This window comes from Amblyomma mixtum, chromosome 7 (assembly GCF_055824585.1).
Source record: "Amblyomma mixtum isolate Tamu chromosome 7, ASM5582458v1, whole genome shotgun sequence".
NCBI lineage: Eukaryota > Metazoa > Arthropoda > Arachnida > Ixodida > Ixodidae > Amblyomma > Amblyomma mixtum.
This window is the reverse complement of record NC_143018.1, coordinates 70,522,265-70,544,965: the sequence shown is the minus strand read 5'-3', so window position 1 is coordinate 70,544,965 and position 22,701 is coordinate 70,522,265. Positions and strand designations below refer to the sequence as shown.

At 49.7% G+C, this 22,701-nt stretch overlaps 1 long non-coding RNA gene across 1 annotated transcript; it reads right to left on the bottom strand.

The window, feature by feature from the left end:
• Positions 1–11,872: 11,872 nt before the first annotated feature.
• Positions 11,873–18,593, bottom strand: LOC149336409 (uncharacterized). The gene is made up of 3 exons (XR_016284274.1): positions 18,392–18,593; positions 17,046–18,121; positions 11,873–15,707 (listed from the first exon to the last, which is right to left on the bottom strand). It is a non-coding gene; the product is annotated as an uncharacterized LOC149336409 (long non-coding RNA).
• Positions 18,594–22,701: the final 4,108 nt, after the last annotated feature.

The window sequence follows — 22,701 nt, the reverse complement described above, 5'->3', positions numbered from 1 at the left end:
CCTCCGCCGAATAGACCCCATCCAAAGATAGCGAGAGCTCTGACTGACGTACAGAATAACACACCATATATCCGCCTCGCCAATCCAGGATCAATCACCCTGAATGCTGCCAAGGGTACTGCACTCGGGAAGACGACACCTCTCCTAAACATCGAAATATGCGTAGGACACCCAGTTATACACGGGTCCGGAGTAGATGAAGTGCAGTATGGCACCCAGTTAGACCTCAATCGGCGTCGGATGTTTCAGTCACTGTTGGAAGAATACAAACACCTATTCGCTAACCCAGGTGTGAACCTCGGCCGTAAAGACGTAGTCGAGCACGAGATCAACGCTGGTGACACGAAACCTGTTCGACAGAATCCATAGCGCAGCTCTATGACGGAAAGCAAAGAATTCAGGACCAGGTGATGGAGATGTTAGAAAAAGAAGTCATATTGTTCAATGCATCAGACATGTTCTCATGCGACAACGCCAAGACTACCAGTGAAAGGACCCATCGCCATATAGTGCCTCCACGACGTGACGGCTTTAACCACTATTAAGCGACGTGCATGTGTGTGAATTCGTCGAAATTGTACGTCAAACATTTCTTTAAGTATAAGTTCGAAAAAAAAGAACAAATAAGCCCAGTCGCACATATATGTGTCTTGAGCCAGCAGTCTGCGTGGTTTTAATTGTTCTCGCGCTTTTTTGCCCCAAGAATGGCAGCTGCGCTGTACGGAGAGGAAGACCACGCTGTCGGTGTCAAGGGCCAACGTCGGTGTAGAGGGCCAACGTAAGCAACTCTTTCTAGGCGCAGGTCCTTTCACACTTAACAGAACGCGGCTTATAAAAGTTGTTATTTTGCAAAAATACCTTGGCTGCTTTTATTACAGCACGGAAGACGCCGAAGCGGTGGCTGTTTCAAGGCCCCGGTATGACCGCTTCCGAAACTGGAGGAGTGTGCAGAAGTATTGGAGGGCCAACGTAAGCAACTCTTTCTAGGCGCAGGTCCTTTCACATTTTACAGAACGCGGCTTATCAAAGTTGTTATTTTGCAAAAATACCTTGGCTGCTTTATTACAGCACGGAAGATGCCGAAGCGTGGCTGTTTCAAGGCCCCAGTATGACCGCTTCCAAAACTGGAGGAGTGTGCAGAAGTATTGGAGGGCCAACGTAAGCAACTATTTCTAGGCGCAGGTCCTTTCACATTTTACAGAACGCGGGTTATCAAAGTTGTTATTTTGCACAAATACCTTGGCTGCTTTTATTACAGCACGGAAGACGCCGAAGCGGTGGCTGTTTCAAGGCCCCAGTATGACCGCTTCCGAAACTGGAGGAGTGTGCAGAAGTATTGGAGGGCCAACGTAAGCAACTCTTTCTAGGCGCAGGTCCTTTCACATTTTACAGAACGCGGCTTATCAAAGTTGTTATTTTGCACAAATACCTTGGCTGCTTTTATTACAGCACGGAAGACGCCGAAGCGGTGGCTGTTTCAAGGCCCCAGTATGACCGCTTCCAAAACTGGAGGAGTGTGCAGAAGTATTGGAGGGCCAACGTAAGCAACTCTTTCTAGGCGCAGGTCCTTTCACATTTTACAGAACGCGGCTTATCAAAGTTGTTATTTTCCAAATATACCTTGGCTGCTTTATTACAGCACGGAAGATGCCGAAGCGTGGCTGTTTCAAGGCCCCAGTATGACCGCTTCCAAAACTGGAGGAGTGTGCAGAAGTATTGGAGGGCCAACGTAAGCAACTCTTTCTAGGCGCAGGTCCTTTCACATTTAACAGAATGCGGCTTATCAAAGTTGTTATTTTGCACAAATACCTTGGCTGCTTTTATTACAGCACGGAAGACGCCGAAGCGGTGGCTGTTTCAAGGCCCCAGTATGACCGCTTCCAAAACTGGAGGAGTGTGCAGAAGTATTGGAGGGCCAACGTAAGCAACTATTTCTAGGCGCAGGTCCTTTCACATTTAACAGAATGCGGCTTATCAAGGTTGTTATTTTGCACAAATACCTTGGCTGCTTTTATTACAGCACGGAAGACGCCGAAGCGGTGGCTGTTTCAAGGCCCCAGTATGACCGCTTCCAAAACTGGAGGAGTGTGCAGAAGTATTGGAGGGCCAACGTAAGCAACTCTTTCTAGGCGCAGGTCCTTTCACATTTTACAGAACGCGGCTTATCAAAGTTGTTATTTTGCACAAATACCTTGGCTGCTTTTACTACAGCACGGAAGACGCCGAAGCGGTGGCTGTTTCAAGGCCCCAGTATGACCGCTTCCAAAACTGGAGGAGTGTGCAGAAGTATTGGAGGGCCAACGTAAGCAACTCTTTCTAGGCGCAGGTCCTTTCACATTTTACAGAACGCGGCTTATCAAGGTTGTTATTTTGCACAAATACCTTGGCTGCTTTTATTACAGCACGGAAGATGCCGAAGCATGGCTGTTTCAAGGCCCCAGTATGACCGCTTCCAAAACTGGAGGAGTGTGCAGAAGTATTGGAGGGCCAACGTAAGCAACTCTTTCTAGGCGCAGGTCCTTTCACATTTAACAGAATGCGGCTTATCAAAGTTGTTATTTTTCACAAATACCTTGGCTGCTTTTATTACAGCACGGAAGACGCCGAAGCGGTGGCTGTTTCAAGGCCCCAGTATGACCGCTTCCGAAACTGGAGGAGTGTGCAGAAGTATTGGAGGGCCAACGTAAGCAACTCTTTCTAGGCGCAGGTCCTTTCACATTTAACAGAATGCGGCTTATCAAGGTTGTTATTTTGCACAAATACCTTGGCTGCTTTTATTACAGCACGGAAGACGCCGAAGCGGTGGCTGTTTAAAGGCCCCAGTATGACCGCTTCCAAAACTGGAGGAATGTGCAGAAGTATTGGAGGGCCAACGTAAGCAACTCTTTCTAGGCGCAGGTCCTTTCACATTTTACAGAACGCGGCTTATCAAAGTTGTTATTTTGCAAAAACACCTAGGCTGCTTTTATTACAGCATGGAAGATGCAGAAGTGGTGGCTGTTTTAAGGCCCCTGTATGACCGCTTCCAAAACTGGAGGAGTGTTCAGTAGTATTGGAGGGCCAACGTAAGCAACTCTTTCTAGGCGCAGGTCCTTTCACATTTTACAGAACGCGGCTTATCAAAGTTGTTATTTTGCAATAATACCTTGGCTGCTTTTATTACAGCACGGAAGACGCCGAAGCAGTGGCTGTTTCAAGGCCCCAGTATGACCGCTTCCAAAACTGGAGGAGTGTGCAGAAGTATTGGAGGGCCAACATAAGCAACTCTTTCTAGGTGCAGGTCCTTTCACATTTCACAGAACACACTTATCCTCCAGTGTTCCATTGCCATTCCCGAAAGAGTTCAGAAAACGTATCTCACGAGAAAATTGACGTTTACACTGCGCAGTACGGCTACCATCTGCCCGCCACCGACGATGGGATGCTCTACGTGCAGCTTCGGTTCCGGACAAGTGAGCGCACGCGCACAGTACCCATTCTGTGCATGCAGAGCAGGCAGTGGTCTATAATTGAAGGCATTGACACTACCGAAGTCGTGGCGGACTTTTTGAGGACCGTCGGGAGCCTCATAGTCCAGGCTTTCAATGGTCTCGTCGAACAGGTGAGGATCGAGCTCGTCGACCAGTCTTAAGAGCAGTTGCTGCGACTCACGGTTGGGGACTCCGAAGTGAGTGCAGGATTGCGTGTGGCGGCTACAGCGCCGCCGTAAAGGACAGTGTGCAGACTTAATTAGCTTCACTGTTCACTGGTGTTTCAAGCAGACGGTACAGTTATTGTCCCCCAGCAGTTATTGTCACCCAGCAGTTACTGCCACCCAGCGCATGCGCACAGTACCCATTGTGTGTGTGCGGCGCAGGCAGTGGTCTGTAATTGAAGGAATCGACACTAGCGAAGTCGTGGCGGGCTTTGTGAGGACCGTCGGGAGCCTCATAGTCCAGACTTTCAATGGTCTCGTCGAATAGGTGAGGGCCGAGCTCACCGACCAGTCCCAAGAGCAGTTGCTGCTACTCACGGTTGGTTACTCCCAAGTGAACGCAGGATTGCGTGTGGCGGCTACAGCGCCGCCATAAAGGACAGTGTGCACACTTAATTACCTTCACTGTTCACTGGTGTTTCAAGCGGACGGTACAGTTATTGTCCCCAGCAGTTATTGTCCCCCAGCAGTTATTTTCACCCAGCGCATGCGCACAGTACCCATTGTGTGCGTGCGGCGCAGGCAGTGGTCTGTAATTGAAGGAATCGACACTAGCGAAGTCGTGGCGGACTTTGTTAGGACTGTCGGGAGCCTCATAGTCCAGACTTTCAATGGTCTCGTCGAACAGGTGAGGGCCGAGCTCACCGACCAGTCCCAAGAGCAGTTACTGCTACTCATGGTTGGGGACTCCCAAGTGAGTGCAGGATTACGTGTGGCAGCTACAGCGCCGCCGTAAAAGACAGCGTGCACGATTAATTACCTTCACTGGTGTTTCAAGCGGACGGTACAGTTATTGTCCCCAGCAGTTATTGTCCCCCAGCAGTTATTTTCACCCAGCGCATGCGCACAGTACCCATTGTGTGCGTGCGGCGCAGGCAGTGGTCTGTAATGAAGGAATCGACACTAGCGAAGTCATGGAGGACTTTGTGAGGACCGTCAGGAGCCTCATAGTCCAGACTTTCAATGGTCTCGTCGAACAGGTGAGGGCCGAGCTCACCGACCAGTCCCAAGAGCAGTTACTGCTACTCACGGTTGGGGACTCCCAAGTGAGTGCAGGATTACGTGTGGCAGCTACAGCGCCGCCGTAAAAGACAGCGTGCACGCTTAATTACCTTCACTGTTCACTGGTGTTTCAAGCGGACGGTACAGATATTGTCCCCAGCAGTTATTGTCACCCAGCGCATGCGCACAGTACCCATTGTGTGCGTGCGGCGCAGGCAGTGGTCTGTAATTGAAGGAATCGACACTAGCGAAGTCGTGGCGGACTTTGTGAGGACCGTCAGGAGCCTCATAGTCCAGACTTTCAATGCTCTCGTCAAACAGGTGAGGGCCCAGCTCGCCGACCAGTCCCAAGAGCAGTTACTGCTACTCATAGTTGGGGACTCCCAAGTGAGTGCAGGATTACGTGTGGCAGCTACAGCGCCGCCGTAAAAGACAGCGTGCACGCTTAATTACCTTCACTGTTCACTAGTGTTTCAAGCGGACGGTACAGTTATTGTCCCCAGCAGTTATTGTCCCCCAGCAGTTATTTTCACCCAGCGCATGTGCACAGTACCCACTGTGTGCGTGCGGCGCAGGCAGTGGTCTGTAATTGAAGGAATCGACACTAGCGAAGTCGTGGCGGACTTTGTGAGGACCGTCGGGAGCCTCATAGTCCAGACTTTCAATGCTTTCGTCGAACAGGTGAGGGCCCAGCTCGTCGACCAGTCCCAAGAGCAGTTACTGCTACTCACAGTTGGGGACTCCCAAGTGAGTGCAGGATTACGTGTGGCAGCTACAGCGCCGCCGTAAAAGACAGCGTGCACGCTTAATTACCTTCACTGTTCACTGGTGTTTCAAGCGGACGGTACAGTTATTGTCCCCCAGCAGTTATTTTCACTCAGCGCATGCGCACAGTACCCATTGTGTGCGTGCGGCGCAGGCAGTGGTCTGTAATTGAAGGAATCGACACTAGCGAAGTCATGGAGGACTTTGTGAGGACCGCCGGGAGCCTTATAGTCCAGACTTTCAATGCTCTCGTTGAACAGGTGAGGGCCCAGCTTGCCGACAAGTCCCAAGAGCAGTTACTGCTACTCACGGTTGGGGACTCCCAAGTGAGTGCAGGATTGCGTGTGGCGGCTACAGCGCCGCCGTAAAGGACAGCGTGCACACTTAATTACCTTCACTGTTCACTGGTGTTTCAAGCGGATGGTACAGTTATTGTCCCCAGCAGTAATTGTCCCCCAGCAGTTATTTTCACCCAGCGCATGCGCACAGTACCCATTGTGTGCGTGCGGCGCAGGCAGTGGTCTGTAATTGAAGGAATCGACACTAGCGAAGTCATGGAGGACTTTGTGAGGACCGTCGGGAGCCTTATAGTCCAGACTTTCAATGCTCTCGTCGAACAGGTGAGGGCCCAGCTTGCCGACCAGTCCCAAGAGCAGTTACTGCTACTCACGGTTGGGGACTCCCAAGTGAGTGCAGGATTACGTGTGGCGGCTACAGCGCCGCCATAAAGGACAGCGTGCAGACTTAATTACCTTCACTGTTCACTAGTGTTTCAAGCAGACGGTACAGTTATTGTCCCCAACAAATCATATATGACTGAATTCTAAAGGCTTGATTGAAAAAAAAAAAAAGACTGCGGTTAGTGGTCGGGACCATAAACGGACATACGCTTATTATGAGACATACAAGCGCTGCTCCCTACCATATTCCTGAAAGCGTTAAACCACTTCTTTATTTTTTTAGTAGTGTATCAGATGCGCTACTGACAATGGGCGAGACATGCCGTCAAGTTATAAAAATATCTGCTAAAAGAACTCCTTATATCAACGAAGGCGCGTTGACAGAGACCAGCCATAGAGGAGGCCTCAACCAGCTTCTCTTTCTCTCTCTGCTTTTCATTGTGCCTTCTCAGGAACTCAGTTGGCTGCAGATGCACTCAGAAGGACATCGTGGAATTTGCAATGCTTTGCCATGCAACAAGCTGTTGTTGCCTCTGAAGTGATGGCGCGCACCCACAGTCCAGCAAGCGAGTCTCGCGCACCGCGAACGATCGTCCCTCTCCTCTTCGGCGGAGGCCCGGGCTGGAGTCGTGTGGGTCTGCTGCAACGAACAACCTCCGGTGAAAAAGGAGTCATCCTGGCGACTCAGGGAGAATGCAAAACTTGAGGGTCGTTATATGGCTTTAGGCGCTCGAAGTGGACAATTTCGCGCCCTAGACGCCGCAAATCTGATGAGGAGGTGAGCGGCTCGATGATGTAATTGACCTGCCAAGTTTGTTGAATGACTCGGTCGGATCCGTTATACATATATTGGGAAGGAAGTTTCGTGGAGAGACCGGGTCTGGTACAACGTATACCAAAAGCTAAGTGTGTGGGTCTGTTGGGTAGAACAGAGCTGTCGGGGTGGCAGGAAGAATAATGTCCATAATACAAGATAGAAGAAAGAAGGGCAAGAACGCCGTGCCAGCTTGCGTAGCGTTATTATGGCATAGGTGACAAGGATTCGTGGCAGTCAACATACGTGGCTAGTATGTCACTGAGGGTCCGAGCGAAACGCTTAGCTAAACCTTTGGTGTGGGGTAATATGTTGTGGCGGCGCGATACGAAAAATGCGCAGTCGCGATCACTTAGAACTTCTTTGGGAGCTTGAGCAGATCAACGAACAAACTATAGCCAGGCTTGCAGTCCTTAGTCTTTGTGAGCCCCGTGCCCATAGAATCGGGTGATGGTGGGTGAAGGGTGCAACGTCTCCATGCAGAGACGTGTAGTAACGCACGAGTACGATTACTCAAAGATGACCTGCACCAGCCGTTGGAAGGGGGCCGTAAACATCGATCCAAACGCGTTAGAATGGCCGAAGAGGGTATACCGTATATCAGCAGCTGCGTCGGAGAGATGGAACGGCGAGGTGGTGCCTTCCGGCATTAGCAGGCTAAGCAAGATCAGGCATATTGACGCACAAAGCAGTACATGCCGCGTCGAAGTACCGCCGACGAAGACACACGTATGTTTTCCATACACCGACATGCGCTAGCACACTGTGGGTCAGCGTGGAAACCTGCGAAAATGCCAGATCAGAGGCGACTAGCAAAACCAGGAGCTATTTGCACCCACCGAGAGGTATACGGTAGAGCAGATCATTTCGAATGGCAAAGTGGTGAGCTTGGCTTTGGAGATCCCGAGATGTAGAATGCGTGAAGGTGGGGAATGTGAATTTATTTTGTGTCCTTCGCTTGAATAGGCTGAATTTATTTGCGTGGCACTCAACGCTACCAAAACATTCGGTCAAATAAGTTGTTTTATTTGCAATGTCTTTCTGAGTGGTATGTATATCTCGAATGGCTGTCTCACTGAGGTCTGACAGGCAAGCAGCTCTGCCAGCATTCTTACGCGATATCCATCGTCCTCATCTGCGTCGGCGTCGTCCGCGCTGTGAGCGAAAAATTTTGAGAGAAGCAACCTCGGCGGGCCGCCTCGGTCACGTGATGTTGTGGAGTCATCACACCCTGCCCACCGGATTGCGAGCAAACTGACCAGCGTGGCAGGTGACACCTAAAATAATGACTGGCCACTCGGGAATACCAACCTGGGTTGCACAAGCCTCACCGGTGGCAGCACCTGCCATCGCAGGGCAGCGGCACATGGCTTGACCTCTGCACCAGGAGTGGTACGAGGACTCTTAAGAATATATGACTGCAAAAAAGAGAATGGCTAATTCCGCACGTGTGGGCATTTAACCATTAACGCTAGGCGTCTTAAAGGGTCAGTCTACTGAATTTTATCGGCCATATTTTCTTTGCGGCAACCGATAGCTCTTTACTCAAATTACCGTTTAGCCAGGTGTGGTGCCAAGAAGTGCGGTAGAACATTTTAAAATAGAATTTATTGATGTGGGAACACATCTTTATAAGATGGTAGTCTCTCCTGGCAACCATGTGGATTTCCGCCGCGTGGCGACAAACATGGCGGCGCCCGTCGAAGCCGGACTATAGCCGGACCTCTCGCTTCGGACTGAATTCTCGTTGTTGCTGCCTTTTTCAGTGCGTCCAGTGGGCATAAATGGGGTGCCAGTCTTTCGCTTCGTCTCATCTCGCCGATAAGAAAACGTATAAGTGATAAATTCGTTTTATTTAAATAATTAGAGTGACGATTCTGCCGCTTCTAGGCTTAAGTGGAGAGTCGGTTTGTTTACAGCAATGGTTCCCGTCATGACAACCAGATGGCGCCACTATAGGCTGAGTGTATTTTTGCGTCTCTGCTAGCATACGCTGAACTAAAGGTGGGAATGTGCCTGCGTTTAGCGTACGTATAACTATAAATATTCATGTGATTTACAGAAAAAGCGAGCGGTATGCCTTCTACCATTTACTAGAACAAAGCGTACGTTTCTGTGACATTGGGGCATACAAACGGTACGTAGTATATTCACTTATGCTTCTACAAAAAAAGACTACCACCTGCTTGAACAAAATGAACGTTTGGGGTCGCCACCATGCATTTTTACGCGACTTTTAACGCCGAAATAAAATATAAATTCCTGCCTAAACCGGGAGCAGTTCCCTCGTTATTGATGTTACAGGGTGCCAACTACCAGAGTATGTCATTATTTATACACTCATCTCGGTGAATAGACTGATCCTTTAAAGCGGAGCTTAAGTGTCTACTCCAGGGTATTTTTCAGAAGGGCCTGGATTAGTTTCTGCATCCCCACAAACCTGTAGATAGAATAGAACGGACGTAGGGATAGAACAGACATAAGCAACAAAGTACTTCACGCACGGTGGGCGAGCCAATGGGAACAGCAGCAAAAATTCGGCGGACACTTAAGGGGGGACGCGGCCGACGCAGCCAACGCGGCTTTGACATCCAAAAATGCATTAAAAAAACTATTTTTTGAAAATTGTTGTCTCTGCTCAATGTATACCTCGTTTTTTAAGCTATCCCGAAGTTTCATCCCTGACATCGACCAGGAAGTACTTCAAAAAATTCAAGGGGCATGCCAACACATGCGCTGCATGCCAACGCATGCAGCGCACATCTGTCACTACCGCCACCCGCCGCGGTGGCTCAGCGGTTAAGGCACTCGTCTAGTACGGCGGAGTTCCCGGGTTCGAACCTGACCGCGGCGGGTAACGCAAAAGGCGCCCATGTGCTGAGCGATGTCAGCGCACGTTAAGGATCCCCAGTGGTCGAAATTATTCCGGAGACCTCTAGGGCACCTCTTTCTCTCTCTCTTCTTTCACTCCCACCCCTACTGCACGGTTCAGGTGTCCACCGAGATATGTGAGACAGATACTGCACCATTCCCTTTCTTTAAAAACAAATTTATCAATTTCACCGCCTCATAGCTTAAAGCATGGTTGAGGTGTCCACTGTTCCAAGAGGGCACCAATGAAAATTAAAGTACAATGAAAGCGCTTTACTTCGCATTATGGAAAAATGAGAGTAATCCCTGCAGGAAAAGTGCTTTTTCAGAAGAGACTGAATAAGATGGTCACTGTCTAAGAGAGTGTCAATTCTGGTATGAGCAGCTCGTGACCATTACACTGGAGTTAAGCACGTCAGTATGAGTACGCGTTCAGACAAAGCAGAGCACTGAGCTTGTTGAAATCAAAATAACATTTTCATGAACTTCGTCCTCATTTCATTCAATGCCATCGAACGCAGGGGTGGCACTACGCGTGAAACGTGCTGTGTGCTGCGTGCAACGAGCTCCACGAGAACCGGCGAGCCTCCCACAACCGTTCCAGCCTTCGCTGCGTTCAGACATTGTTTCTGCCTCCCGATTCCAACCGGCCTGAGGCGCTTAGTCACCGGCTCCTTGCACGAGACCGGTCTAGCTTCAGTCCGCGCCAGTCTCCCAGACCCGGGTTCATCCTGTCAGCCTCCCCAGAACACCACCTCTGCGAGGGCTTCCCGTTGGCTGTACTGTGAGTGTTAGCTGCTATCACTGCTGGACACTACTGCGTCATTGTAGCCAGTTGAAAGCGGCTGCGGCAGGCCTATTTGGAATGCACAGTATTTCACCCTGGATCGAGTAAACTGTCGCTTGTGCCTCTCCATTGTTGTAGCATCTCAATTATCTCGGAGGCTTGGCAGCTCTGTTAATGTTTATAACGGTTTTTTACTAGTATTACCACTGGTCTCTCTTCCATCTCGCTATTTTAATGCTTCGACCTTGCGACTGTAGAGCTGTGATGACCACCTCAACACAACCCAGTTCCTCATCACTGTTAATTGCCTAAGTTTTTATAACTTAGTGAAAGCGCCGAGCAGTGGTAACTGTGAAGGAGGCACCCGGCAGTTTTTGCTGGGTGAGAAGGAAGCAGGCAGTGAAGTGGATGCACTTCTTGACAGAGGACAGGTAGAAGATGCTTCAGAAATGCTCCAGAAATCTGAGCTTCTCTCTGACCATGTGTACAATGAAAAAACAAGCGACAGCAGCCTGGTGTTTTACATTGCAGGGTATGTTGCACGAAAGACCATCCTGAAAACTCACTGCAAAGACTGTTTATCAGCGTCTCGTGAATCCGGAGAATGCTAACAAAGAACTCTCGACATTTACCAAATTTTGTGACACAGGTGGTCTGCTCTACCCATCCCAAGAGCTTTTCTCGTTTGTAGAGGCGTTAGAACCCAGCTTTTCTATGTGGTTTAGCAACAACCAACTGCACTATGACAGCCTTGATCAGCTGACATGCTGTCTCGGGAAGAACAATGTCTTGACTGGCTGTGAACTTCATGGGCTGAGTATTACCAACCACATCACCAAGTTTTTCCTGCTAACACGCCTTCATTTCTACATGAAATCCCTTAAGAGACGGAATCATCGCGGGAAAAAAAGAGGCACTTGAAACTGAGGCGGGTTACCTAAGAACTGTTTGGAAGAGGTTTCACTCCCAAGTACCAGGAAATCATTTTATTTTGCCGCTACCAAAGCAGCTTAGCAAAATAAAGCTTGATTCAGAAATTTTGCGCATTTGACCATGTGGTGCTTTGTCCGAGTACAGCAGAAATCAACCCGTTGCAAAAATAATCTACGCTGTTGGGTGATCCAACATGGAAACGGTAAGTCTGCTTTCTCTTGAAATTCTTCTCAATTTGGAGTTAACTCAGTAATATTTCCGGCTCACTTGTACAACCAAGTGTCAAGCAGAACCGAATTCTGTAATATAGTGAGGGCCATGGAAACATGACGAAAGAAAAACTGCTTTCGCCGCGTATAAAACGCGCGTTTACCAGCGCTGCAGCCGAAGAATGTGACGTGTATGCGCGCTGCAGCGCCACCTGCCCCTTTCCTTCCAAAGCGCTTCGCCTGCCCGGGCGCGCTCCTCACACTTCCCCCTTGTAGCCACTGTAGCAGCGTCATCGACTTGTAGGCATCTGAGATATCGCCAACGCAATGTGGGCGCCGCTCGTCGCGGTCCGGGCGTAGCGCTGACAGTTTGGGCTTCTCAGCTCTCTTAGGCTTCAGTTTTCGGCTGCGAAAGAGGTGCAAGAAAAAGAAAACAGTTGCAAGCATAGATATCGGGCAAATGGATGTCTAGATTTTTTTTTTTTTTCGGCAATAAGTTCCTGTTTCGAGGCTTGGCTTGTGCTCGTTCTGTCACACTTCTGGACGCGCCTTCAGCATGGCTCCGACAGAGCCGTGTAACTTTTAGACCACTGAAAAAGTGGACATTGTTATTGCCTATGTTAATGCAAATGAAAACGCATCTCTGGCAGTATGTTTATTCAAGGCGAAGAATCCTGCTTCTCGTGTTCTCGCACTCCCAACTTTCAGGAGTATCTTCAATAGATTCCGTACAACTGGATCTGTGGAGCCGCAAAGGAGAAAGTGAAAAGCACCAGCAGCCGAATCACATGAGACAGCTGTAATGAAGTACGTCGCTGCGAAGCCAGAAGCTAGCGTGCGAGAAATCACCCGAGCGACCGGTGCCAGTCCTTCCACTGTTTGGCAGCTGCTCTCAGTGCACAAATACCATCCTTACCATTTGTGTCTGCATCAGGAATTGATGGCCAGTGACTATGACAAAAGGCTGGACTTCAGTAATTGGTGCTTGATCCAACGGGATCAAAGCCCTGACTTCTTGCACAGTATCTTGTGGACTGACGAGGCCCAGTTCAACAGGAACGCAATAATCAATGTGCACAACGCACACTACTGGTCCCAGACAAACCCACATTGGCTGCACACACACCACCATCAGGTTCACTGGTCGGCAGATGTGTGGTGCGGAATTTTTCGAGGTCAGATTGTTGGCCCTTATTTTCTTGATGGGAATCTCACCGGCAAGAGTTATACCGACTATATTTTAAAGAATTGTGATTTCGTTTCCGAGTTGCCGCTGAACGCCCTGAGATCAATGTGGTTTCAGCATGATGGAGCACCTCCACATTCTGCATCCCAGGCTGAGCAACTCCTTAACAGCTCCTTCCCCGAACAGTGGATTGGGCGCGGCGGACCAATAGCCTGGCCACCGCGTCATGCTCTTGAACGTATTTCAAGAAAGAATTCAGATCCTGCTTGAAGTGTTGAACCCCTGTGCAACAAGCTTGTCGGTCAGTTGCAAGCAACCGTTCACGCAGTGCAAACTAAAAGGAAGAAAAATGTGGGGGCGTCACATGAAATAAGACGACGACAGCCCTGGGTTAAGCACAGAGTCAGACAGCTGATAAGCCACGGCGCTCAAACGATGACGCTGCGCCAGACGCGCATTTTGCGAACGGGAGCGGCCACCTACGGGCTCGGTTCGCCCAGTAACATCCCTACTGCGTCACACCTGAGCGAGCCTCGTGGCGTGCTTCGTCTGCTCGGTTTCGTTTTTGCGTGTCAAAAACTGCCAGAATTGCGAGCGCTGCAGTGCGAAAAAAATGTGCTTTTTTTTTCGTTTAAAATTCAATATGGCATATCCTGACCGGCAGCTCATAGTTGCAATTTCAATGTACCTCCTATCTGCTATAATTAAAAAGTTAATTATTTATTCTTTGTTAATTATCAAGTTAATTAGTACCTTTCAGAGCTCCTGATTTTCCTTTACACAGAATACAACATTTCCCAAAGAGACTGGCACAAAATTTTAATTTGCCTATTTTTGAGAATTGCAGAAATGTCTTAGGTGAAACACCCTGTATATGCGACCAAGGGCTGCACTTTTGTTCCACAATTTTGGCAGGTTGTACAAGTTGGAGGCTTTGTCCTGAAAAGAAGACTGTCAGCGGAAGCTAGGCATGATTAACCTACAGGAGAAGGTAGACGCTGACTCACTCCAACACACCCATAGCTGCCCTTCCTGTATCTACAGCTGTTCTCCGCTATCTAGGCGGTTGCGCAGTTAAGAAGGCTGCCGACATGATGGGCTGCAGCAACTGCCATGCGACTTTGGTAGCTGCATCAGACCTTCCCTTCCACCTGTCGGCCATTCTCACAGAAATTAGGTCCTTTGTGCCTGGTGTTGTGAAGCACCCCTCTGGAGTCCTACCACACATGCTGTCAGGCATTGAATGTATCACAAAATGGCAAACAAAGTCAAACAATGTGTTTGGTGGCTTGTTCTGGACCATCCTAGAAAAGCTGTCAGAAAATACACTCAATCGTGACGGCACTTTCAGAAACTCAGTGCGTGCATCACTGATTTTTATTTAGCAATGAGTGACCATTTTTATGCTAGGTTCCTGGAACAGCGGCAGGGGTCCAGTCTTCAAGTAAAAGCAGCAAGGAAACATGCCAAGCTGCTATGTATAGGTGGATACCGCTTTTGCCTGATACTACCACACAAATTCCACAAGGGAAAATGCCAGCGAGCATGAAACGCACAAAAGCAACAAACTACCAGGCGGAGGAGTGGCGCCGGGTGTGCAAAGTTCAAGGCTATTCCTCCTATCTGTGAAAATAGTGTACAGCGAAGCTCAGAAAACGAAACTATGGGGCAACAGGACGCCTGCGATTACTTGGAGTGTCGATCGGAGCCCAGCAAAATTTCCCTTCACACCGTGTCCGAGCTATCCGCTGGGAGGGGACGAATGCACAACCAACTGCTACCCACCTATCACCCTTTACATGCTCTATAATAGCTCTTTTGCACCTACTCATGTTTGAGTCACCAAAGATAAGCACTAGGGTACTTGTCCTTTCCCTCCTAACTTCCAGACTCTGCTGCCTCTTATCAGTGACTGTGATCGCATTCCTTGGGTTTAACTTGCTCCCCATCTCTCCATCGCATCCAGATTTCCTAGCTGCCACCTGTGCGTAGCTGTTCCTGTCTGAACCTGTCTGACTTACTTGCTTATCGCTGTCCATGCCAGTGCAAGCCCCATCCACGTGGCCGGCGCTGGAATGTCCATCAGTGTGGCTTCCAATGGCGGTGTCAGCCATTTTTGACTCCAACTGACCAAGCTGTTCTTGATGTTTTCACTTCTCTGCCCTCTCTACCTGTAGCTCTTTTTCTAGAGCATCCATATGTAACGCTAGTTTGGTGTTCTCTTGGTCAACCCTGTCCACGCGCGCACTTAACACGCAACATTTGCACATAAAATCCACGCCTTCCGCCTCCTCACAGGCACACTCCTTGCATTTAACCTTCAGTTGTTTGATCATCGCATCAGCACTCGATTATAGCTACCCTTAAATGCTAGAATATCTACAGGCTCAAAAGAACCACTTGAAAACATGTGCTGAAATAAAATTCTGCCTACCACAAATGCTGACCACCTAGAAAAGGAATAACTACCTTTCTAAAAAGTTAACTCACAAATGAGTGCTGACAATCCTAGCTGCCAAGATGAACAAGCCCAGCCATTAGGTCACTGACCTAAATTCTGCTCTTTCACCTTACACCTCACTTTCAAAATATTAACGGAAAGAACTCATCTATTTGACGCAGTCACGTTGCTCCTGCAGTCATCAGTCAGCTCGGTCCCGGTCACCACGCAATCTGAAGAACACCGAAACAAACCTCCGCACCGCACAGATATGCGCGGCTCCGCACCACGCAGCTCACAGGGGCAGGATTCCCTCTGAATTCCCTCTGAAAAGGCAAATGATGCAACTAGGTTTGTGCACACAGCACACACGACCATATGCAGCACATTTACATCTGTATTTTCATGAACAGGTATTGCTCATGGGAAACTGACAAATAACAGCCTCGGGGACAGTTTGACCAATACAGATAACATGTGCTATCCCGCTTCAAAAGACGCAGCAGGAGAAGCGCGACGTTTTTAAAATATTTGTCCTCTCTGTTACCAGCGAGGTCAGCACCACCTAAAATTCTTTTATTATGGCCTCCATCAAACACTGATAAATGCCCCAAGCTAAGGACAGACCTCACAAGGACCCTCACGTATGTACTAAGGGGGCCAAATTCATAAGCATGGGCGACAAGTGATTTTGACTAATAGCTGCCTTGTTAGTGATTACCTGCTATCACTAGCACACATTACAGCATGCGAGTCTTACTTTCACCTCGACATGTGTGGTCTCCATCCCGCGGCTAATCACAGAACTATCAGCTTCGGTTCCCAATGGCATGTCCTGGAGACTTTAGTCCCTGACAGTACATCATGATGTATGTGATGTCAGTTTCCAAGTTTACTGTCATCAGCACATATTGGTGCAACGTTAAAGGGCAACTCCGGTGATTTTTCAGCCATTTTAAGTTATGGGCTGTTTTGTGTTCCTTAGAACCTCCTGTAATGTGCACGATACGAGGTTTTCAAAAGCAACCCTAAAATAATTTTTAAACAGCAAAAAACGCAAAACTCGAAACCGAAACCGCATAACCGAAACCAGGGAGGTGCCTTCGTGCGGTATTGACTGTGACATCAATGGCATGTTCGCCGCGCTGTGAAGTCCTCGAAGATATCGCAATTACCCTGAGCCGCGCTATCGACATGACTGAAAGCGCGGAGAACAGTTTTTCCGAGACCAGCAAGTCTTTAGAAAAAGACTTTGGACTGAATGAGTAGCCTTTCAGGTATGATCCACCGCCGCGCGAGCCAGCCGAGTCCCACCACAGGCCGCGTCACCTGCAGCATGGAGGTGGTCTAAACTCAGAGAAGTAAGTAGTTGAGTCATTTCTCGTGCATGCATTTGTGACACAATTGTCATGTGATGCTCCGCTGACAGCTGCTCGTGTGGCGAGTGCCGGCCGACCCAGCCTGATGAAAGAATCTGCTGCCGGAACGTTGCTGCGGGGCACAACGTCCTTACAGGGGCATGCATCACCAACAGTCCTCTCTTTCCAATTTCCAGTTTTACCCTGCACTGCCAACGCCAGCGCGCGCCCGACCAGCTTGACATGCCGACATGCCAGTGACGTCACAGTACAGGGTGACTTGTAGGCCACTCCAGCCCAGCTCACCTGTTTCGGACCGGGGCTCTGCGTCTGGCTGCTGGTGTTGCTGTCAACTCCATTGCGGCTGCTGCGTCCGCTGTCCAAGAGCGGGAAGGAGCTCGAGCGGTCCTTCCTTTGGGTGGATGTTGGGTCGTCGCTGGTCCGGGATTTGGATCTTGACTGGTGCTCCGACGTTTTCGTGTGGGGTCGTTGAAATCTTTTCTTGCAGCTGTTATTGCCTGTGCGGTGCCCTTCTCCGCAGAAAATGCAGACTGGGTGGCAGATTTCTTCCTTGAGGTGCTGGTTGGCACAGTGCGGGCACCGTTGTTGCAGTGGCTCGGGACATACGTCTCTTCTGTGTCCGACTCTTCGCTGCTTCGTATATGCCTCTACTTTTGGAATGAAGGGGTAGACTGGGTACAGGACTCCGAAGTTACGATGCTATCTGGCAATTTGTCCGCGTCGAAGTGTAGATGGAGGGACTCTGATGTTCTTCCCATGGGTCGTGCTTGGACGATTTCTGGATTTCTTTTCCGAAATTCTGTCATCATTTCTTGCTGAGTTTTGCCATCGTAAGCCCGGTAGATGATGCCCTACGAGGCCTTGTCCGGAGGGGCAATGTACGACGTCATGATGATGTCTTTGCCTTCTATCTTGATTTGCTTGACTGCGACTTAGCGTAGTGCGTTTGTCTGCACCGGCGTCGATATGGTGAACACATTCTTTGTAAAGTTCGTTCTAGATTGGTCTTTATCAGCCTCGGTCGCGGTAATGCCGCTCGCTGATGCGACAGCTTGCCTGATGGATTTCTCGGAGTAGCGCGTGATGTCTACGCCACCCGTTGATCTGTAGATGATTTTACAGTCTTCCTCCGGTAGTCGTGGAAGCGGTTTCTTTGGGGTCCTGATTACGGTAAGAAACAATCGTTTTCCAATCGGGCGTTTCGAATTCGTCTGGGGAGGCGTTCATCCCAACTACGGCGTACTCCATGACTGCCGCCGTGGCGTTCGCGCCGCGCCAGGCCTGGCGTTCGAGTAAGCTAGGGCGCCGGAGCGACGCTGGCTTTAGACAGTCGGAGCTCGGTCGCCCGAGTAAATGCGTGCCTGCAAGGATTTAAAATTGCCGCGCAGGGGGCCACAGAGGAGGGTCACCTGTAGCGAGCTCCAAAAACAGCGCAACGTCGGCTTGACACACAGCTAACCTAACACACTCAAATAAGCGGCTTCTATTTCATTAGGGGAGGTGTCCTTTGAAAGTCGTCGTTAAGATACCTGTCACGGCATAACAGCGTCGACGTGGTGCAAAGGCCTCCAGCAACGTTAGAGCGGCGTCGTGAACTTTACGCACATGCACAGGAGACTTGGCGTACTTACGTTGAGACTCGCAGCGTCAGGCAAGCTTGGCGTCAGGCTCAAGAATATTGAAACGGAAAAAAAAAAACACCCGCCAGCAAAAACTTGCTACGAATAACAACATGCGAAGACTCGAATATCAACACGGCTTGCCCGCGCTTAGCTTATACGCCACTCTGGATGTCGCGTTCCCGCTTTCCGAGACCAGCGCGAGTGAAGCCACCGGAAGTTGGACGGCTTGTCCCGGAAGTCGGGTGTCTGCTGGGTATTTCAATGCAAAAAGTCGCGTCTGTTGTTGTTGTTGTTGTTGTGACTGAGAGAAGGATGAAGAAGAAATTGCACGGGCCTGCTACTGGCTCGAGCCAAGCCACCACCGCTGCCACGTGCAGATAGAGGAGAGTTAAAAGATGAGAGGAAAGAGAAAAAGGAAAGAAAAGACGCGCGTCGCAGCAACAACTGCGTCCGCCGGAGCGGACGCTGCTCAAAAAGAAGCGGCCGAAGCCGCGCTCGCCGAAGCGAGAACAGATCCGTCTGTCGCCCTTTCGTTCTCAGTTTTTAAAGCGAAAGCCCATACTGTCGTTAGCAGCCGTGTCGGCAGCTGTGTCCGCGTTTTGACGGGTGACCACCGAGATATGCGAGACAGTTACGGCGTAATTTCCTTTCCTCAAATACAATTATCAGTTTCTTCATTATGGCCCCTCTTTCTCTTTCTTCTTTCACTCCCACTTCCTCCCTTCCTGTACGGTGCGGTTCGGACGTCCACCGAGATGACAGAGAATTTCCTTTCCTCAAAAAGCGTTGTGTTCAAAGGGCAAGGTATCGCGCCGAACGGGTGGTGGCGTTTCTCTTTTCCTTTACGGTGCGGTTCGGGTCGGTCGGGTGTCCACCGAGATGACAGAGAATTATTGCGCCATTTCCTTTCCCCAGAAAGCGTTGCGTTCATGGGCAAGGCATCGCGCCGAACGCGTGGTGGCGTTCCTCCCTTCCTTTGCGGTGCAGTTCGGGTGTCCACCGAGGTGACAGAGAATTAATGCGTCATTTCCTTTCCTCAAAAAGCGTCGCGTTCAAAGGGCAAGGCATCGCGCCGAACGGGTGGTGGCGTTCCGTGGACTGCCTGCAGGCAGCGCTACAACACACTGTCGCATTCCACTCCTAAAGGCGAAGCTTAAGCGTCATTATTTAGCAGTTAATTAGTATCTAGTCCTCAGTCTGTAATTAGTCCCTAATTAGTAATTTGTAATTACCTCGTCATCAATTATGTGTGACGTCATCCAGCGGTGACGTCACCACTGTCACATAGGCAAAGTGGTGCGGAAATCGCTTTCGCCTCTACGCACTTCAGACAGTCAAAGTGCCTCTGGATTTTTTTGCATTGTTCTCGTGCAATATCTGCTGTTATATGACAGGAACAAGTAAGCTGAACGCGAGAAATGTGAGCATTGTGCGCAGACCCCTGTAATTTCAAAGAAACCGAAGAAAACAGGCTCCACCCTGCCGGTGGTGGTGGTGGAAAACATTTATGTACAAACACACTTCCGGAGGTTATGTATGAGCTGACCCAGAGGGGGCCAGCCCTTACAAGAACTAGATGGAGGTCCCTAGTTTGGGACCCCAGTGGCGTCGGCCGTCGCCCGGGCTCGCGCGACCAAGGCCCGTTGGGCCTCAGCCGAGCAGGGTCGTCTCTCAGTCCTCCCGGGTTGGGTTGGGGTGAGGGGGGATAGGAGGGTTGGAGGGGCAGGCCCACACCATGTGATAGATGTCCGAAGACTTCTCCGCACAGTGCGGACAGCTGCCCGAGAAAGAAGGGTCGAAGTGTTTGAGAACTGACGGGCACAGCAAAGTATTTTATTTATTTATTTATTTATAAATACTGCGGTCTTGAACAACAAGACCATCGCAGTTGGGTACATAATTTGTGTAACACCAAAGGACAAAAAAAGAAAATACAGCAGACAAGGCGTCACCAGCAGCGAAATTACTATTCACATATTAACATATTCAGTAATATAAATTGATCAACACCACAAAAAAAATAAATAAAATTAAAAATCCCCTGTTCCCGTTGGTTTCTGTGGCTGTTGGCTTCTCTCATATATATATATATATATACCCAACAAACACAAAACCTCCTCAAAATCTCCCAAAAATAACCCATCGGGACATTTGGAATCTCCCCAGGAGGTGCTCATTTTCCCCGAACACATCCAAAAAACGTCCCCACAACTAGCGATGTCCAAAAAGTTGGGCGTCCCATGGAAAGCCCCAAAAGGTTAATGCTCGATTTCTCGGCTCTGGTTCAATAAAATTATTCCTCCTTTTTCATGCAGCCTGCAGGCATCCAAGCGCACATATGTGCCAAATTTCAGGCGCATACTTACTTTAAAGGTGATGGAATTCACCTGTCCACTTGTGTGAATGCGTGCTGGCTCGGCCGTTGCGCACTGTGAAATGTCCTAGCATTTTACACACAAAGGAAATATGAATTCAAAAAGTCACCCCATCTTGCCCATATAAGAACAAATAGCAGCACCACACAGAAGTCATTTCAGTTTACTAGCCGTACTCTTAGCACGACTTGTCAAGGGCGTCCGCAGAACTTTTTCCAGGGGGGGGGCACCTGAAGTCCGGGGATGGGGGCGGCGGTAGGTTAGCACCAAAAAGAAACTAGTGCATAAATAATATCCGTAATTCCAAGGGGGGGGGGGGGGGGCGCCCATGCGACTTGTAGCCTATTGTCCATACCGGCGACAACAGCACTATACACCACCACAATAAAAATGCAAGTCAAAGAAAAACAATACAGACGAACTGAAAGTCCGTGCTGAACAAAACTTCCGGTCAACGGCGCAAATTTGAATGAATACAAATAGCAGACGCAAGCGTAGGCACCTTTTAATACACAGTTTGTACATAGCACTACGGCGCCATGCATATAATGATGGCCACTTTTTTCTCTAGCTCTGAGAAATCTGCAAAATGAAGAAAGTAAAACAGAACATGGGCTGGAAGTTGATGCACCTTAAACAAGTATTCTAAGGGCTACAAAAGCAGATATGCACACGCAAAAGCAAACGTACGTAAAGAGCAACTTCGATGACAAAACAAAAGGCGAGATGAGCGTACGCTGCAGACACGCAGTTCAGGTCACGGATTTTCTTCAAGTTGAAACCCCCCTCTCTCGAAACAAGCTTCAGCGACATGTTATCAAAACAGAAAAAAATAGTTCTACCGGGCGAAAATAAAAAAAGTGCGAAAAGGCCCTGCAGTATGTTCAAATAAATAAATAAAATAAACCAACATACCTTGACAACTTTGCCTACGGAAACCCAGGGATGAAATAGGAGGCTGCAACAGCTGAAACCATGAATTAAACGCAGCCTTCTGTCCTGCGCCTTCTCACAGCACAGCGAAAGCTCAAACATACGCGTTACACCCTCGTAACGATCCTGGGAGTTTTATTTTCTTGTGACTAAGTGTGGGGATAAGACTGCTTGAAGCTAGGCGGGAGGGGGGACGTATTGAGGCAGGTGCGGTGGCGCGCTGCATCCATGGCGCGGCAGACAGCGCATGCGGCACAGTCCGGCGTGGGAGTCGAGATCAAGGCACGATTAATCCGGTGCGGGAGAGTCAATATAGCGACGCGAACACTGCACAAACTACACCGCTGCGACAGGATGGCTGGGCGGTGGCGAAGTAGGTAGAGGAGGCTAATCCATGGACACTCGCAGAAAGAGAGTGGTGGGTCTCCGAAGGTCCTTCCCGCCTATGACCGTAGTAGGGGGCCACGCTTCCACCACCAACGCGCTGTAGTCGTCGGAGGCGCTGAGGAATGCAGGTGCGTATGAGGAGTCGCCTATTGCCACGAACTCCGCCGCCGCCAATGCCGCCTCGAACAGCGGCATCAGTAGGGCCGTGAAGCTGCGCAAAGGACTTGCGATGCGCCGCTGCATCAGTTCCAAAAGGAATGGTATGGGCACGCCGAGATGCGCGGGAAAACTGCCGTGAATCCGTAGCTACGAAGTCCACGACAGCCCAGTTGGCGTAGTGATAAGAGCAAGAACTGCCACGCGCTGGGGCTTGTGCTCGAACGGCTGAGGCAGCGCGAATAACAGCGCACAAAATGGCTTCCGTCCAGCGAGGAAGCCGGGCGAGCGACGGGAGGCCATTACTGCACTTCTGCTAGACAGCGTCGCAGCTAGGAGCGCCGATAGCCGGAGATGCCTGGAGGGGCCACCACACAATGTTGCAGTTGGACGGCAGCAGGGGAAACGCTAGAAGACGGGAAAGTTGGTGACCGCCGCTTACGGCGGCGCGATGAAAATGGAGACCGC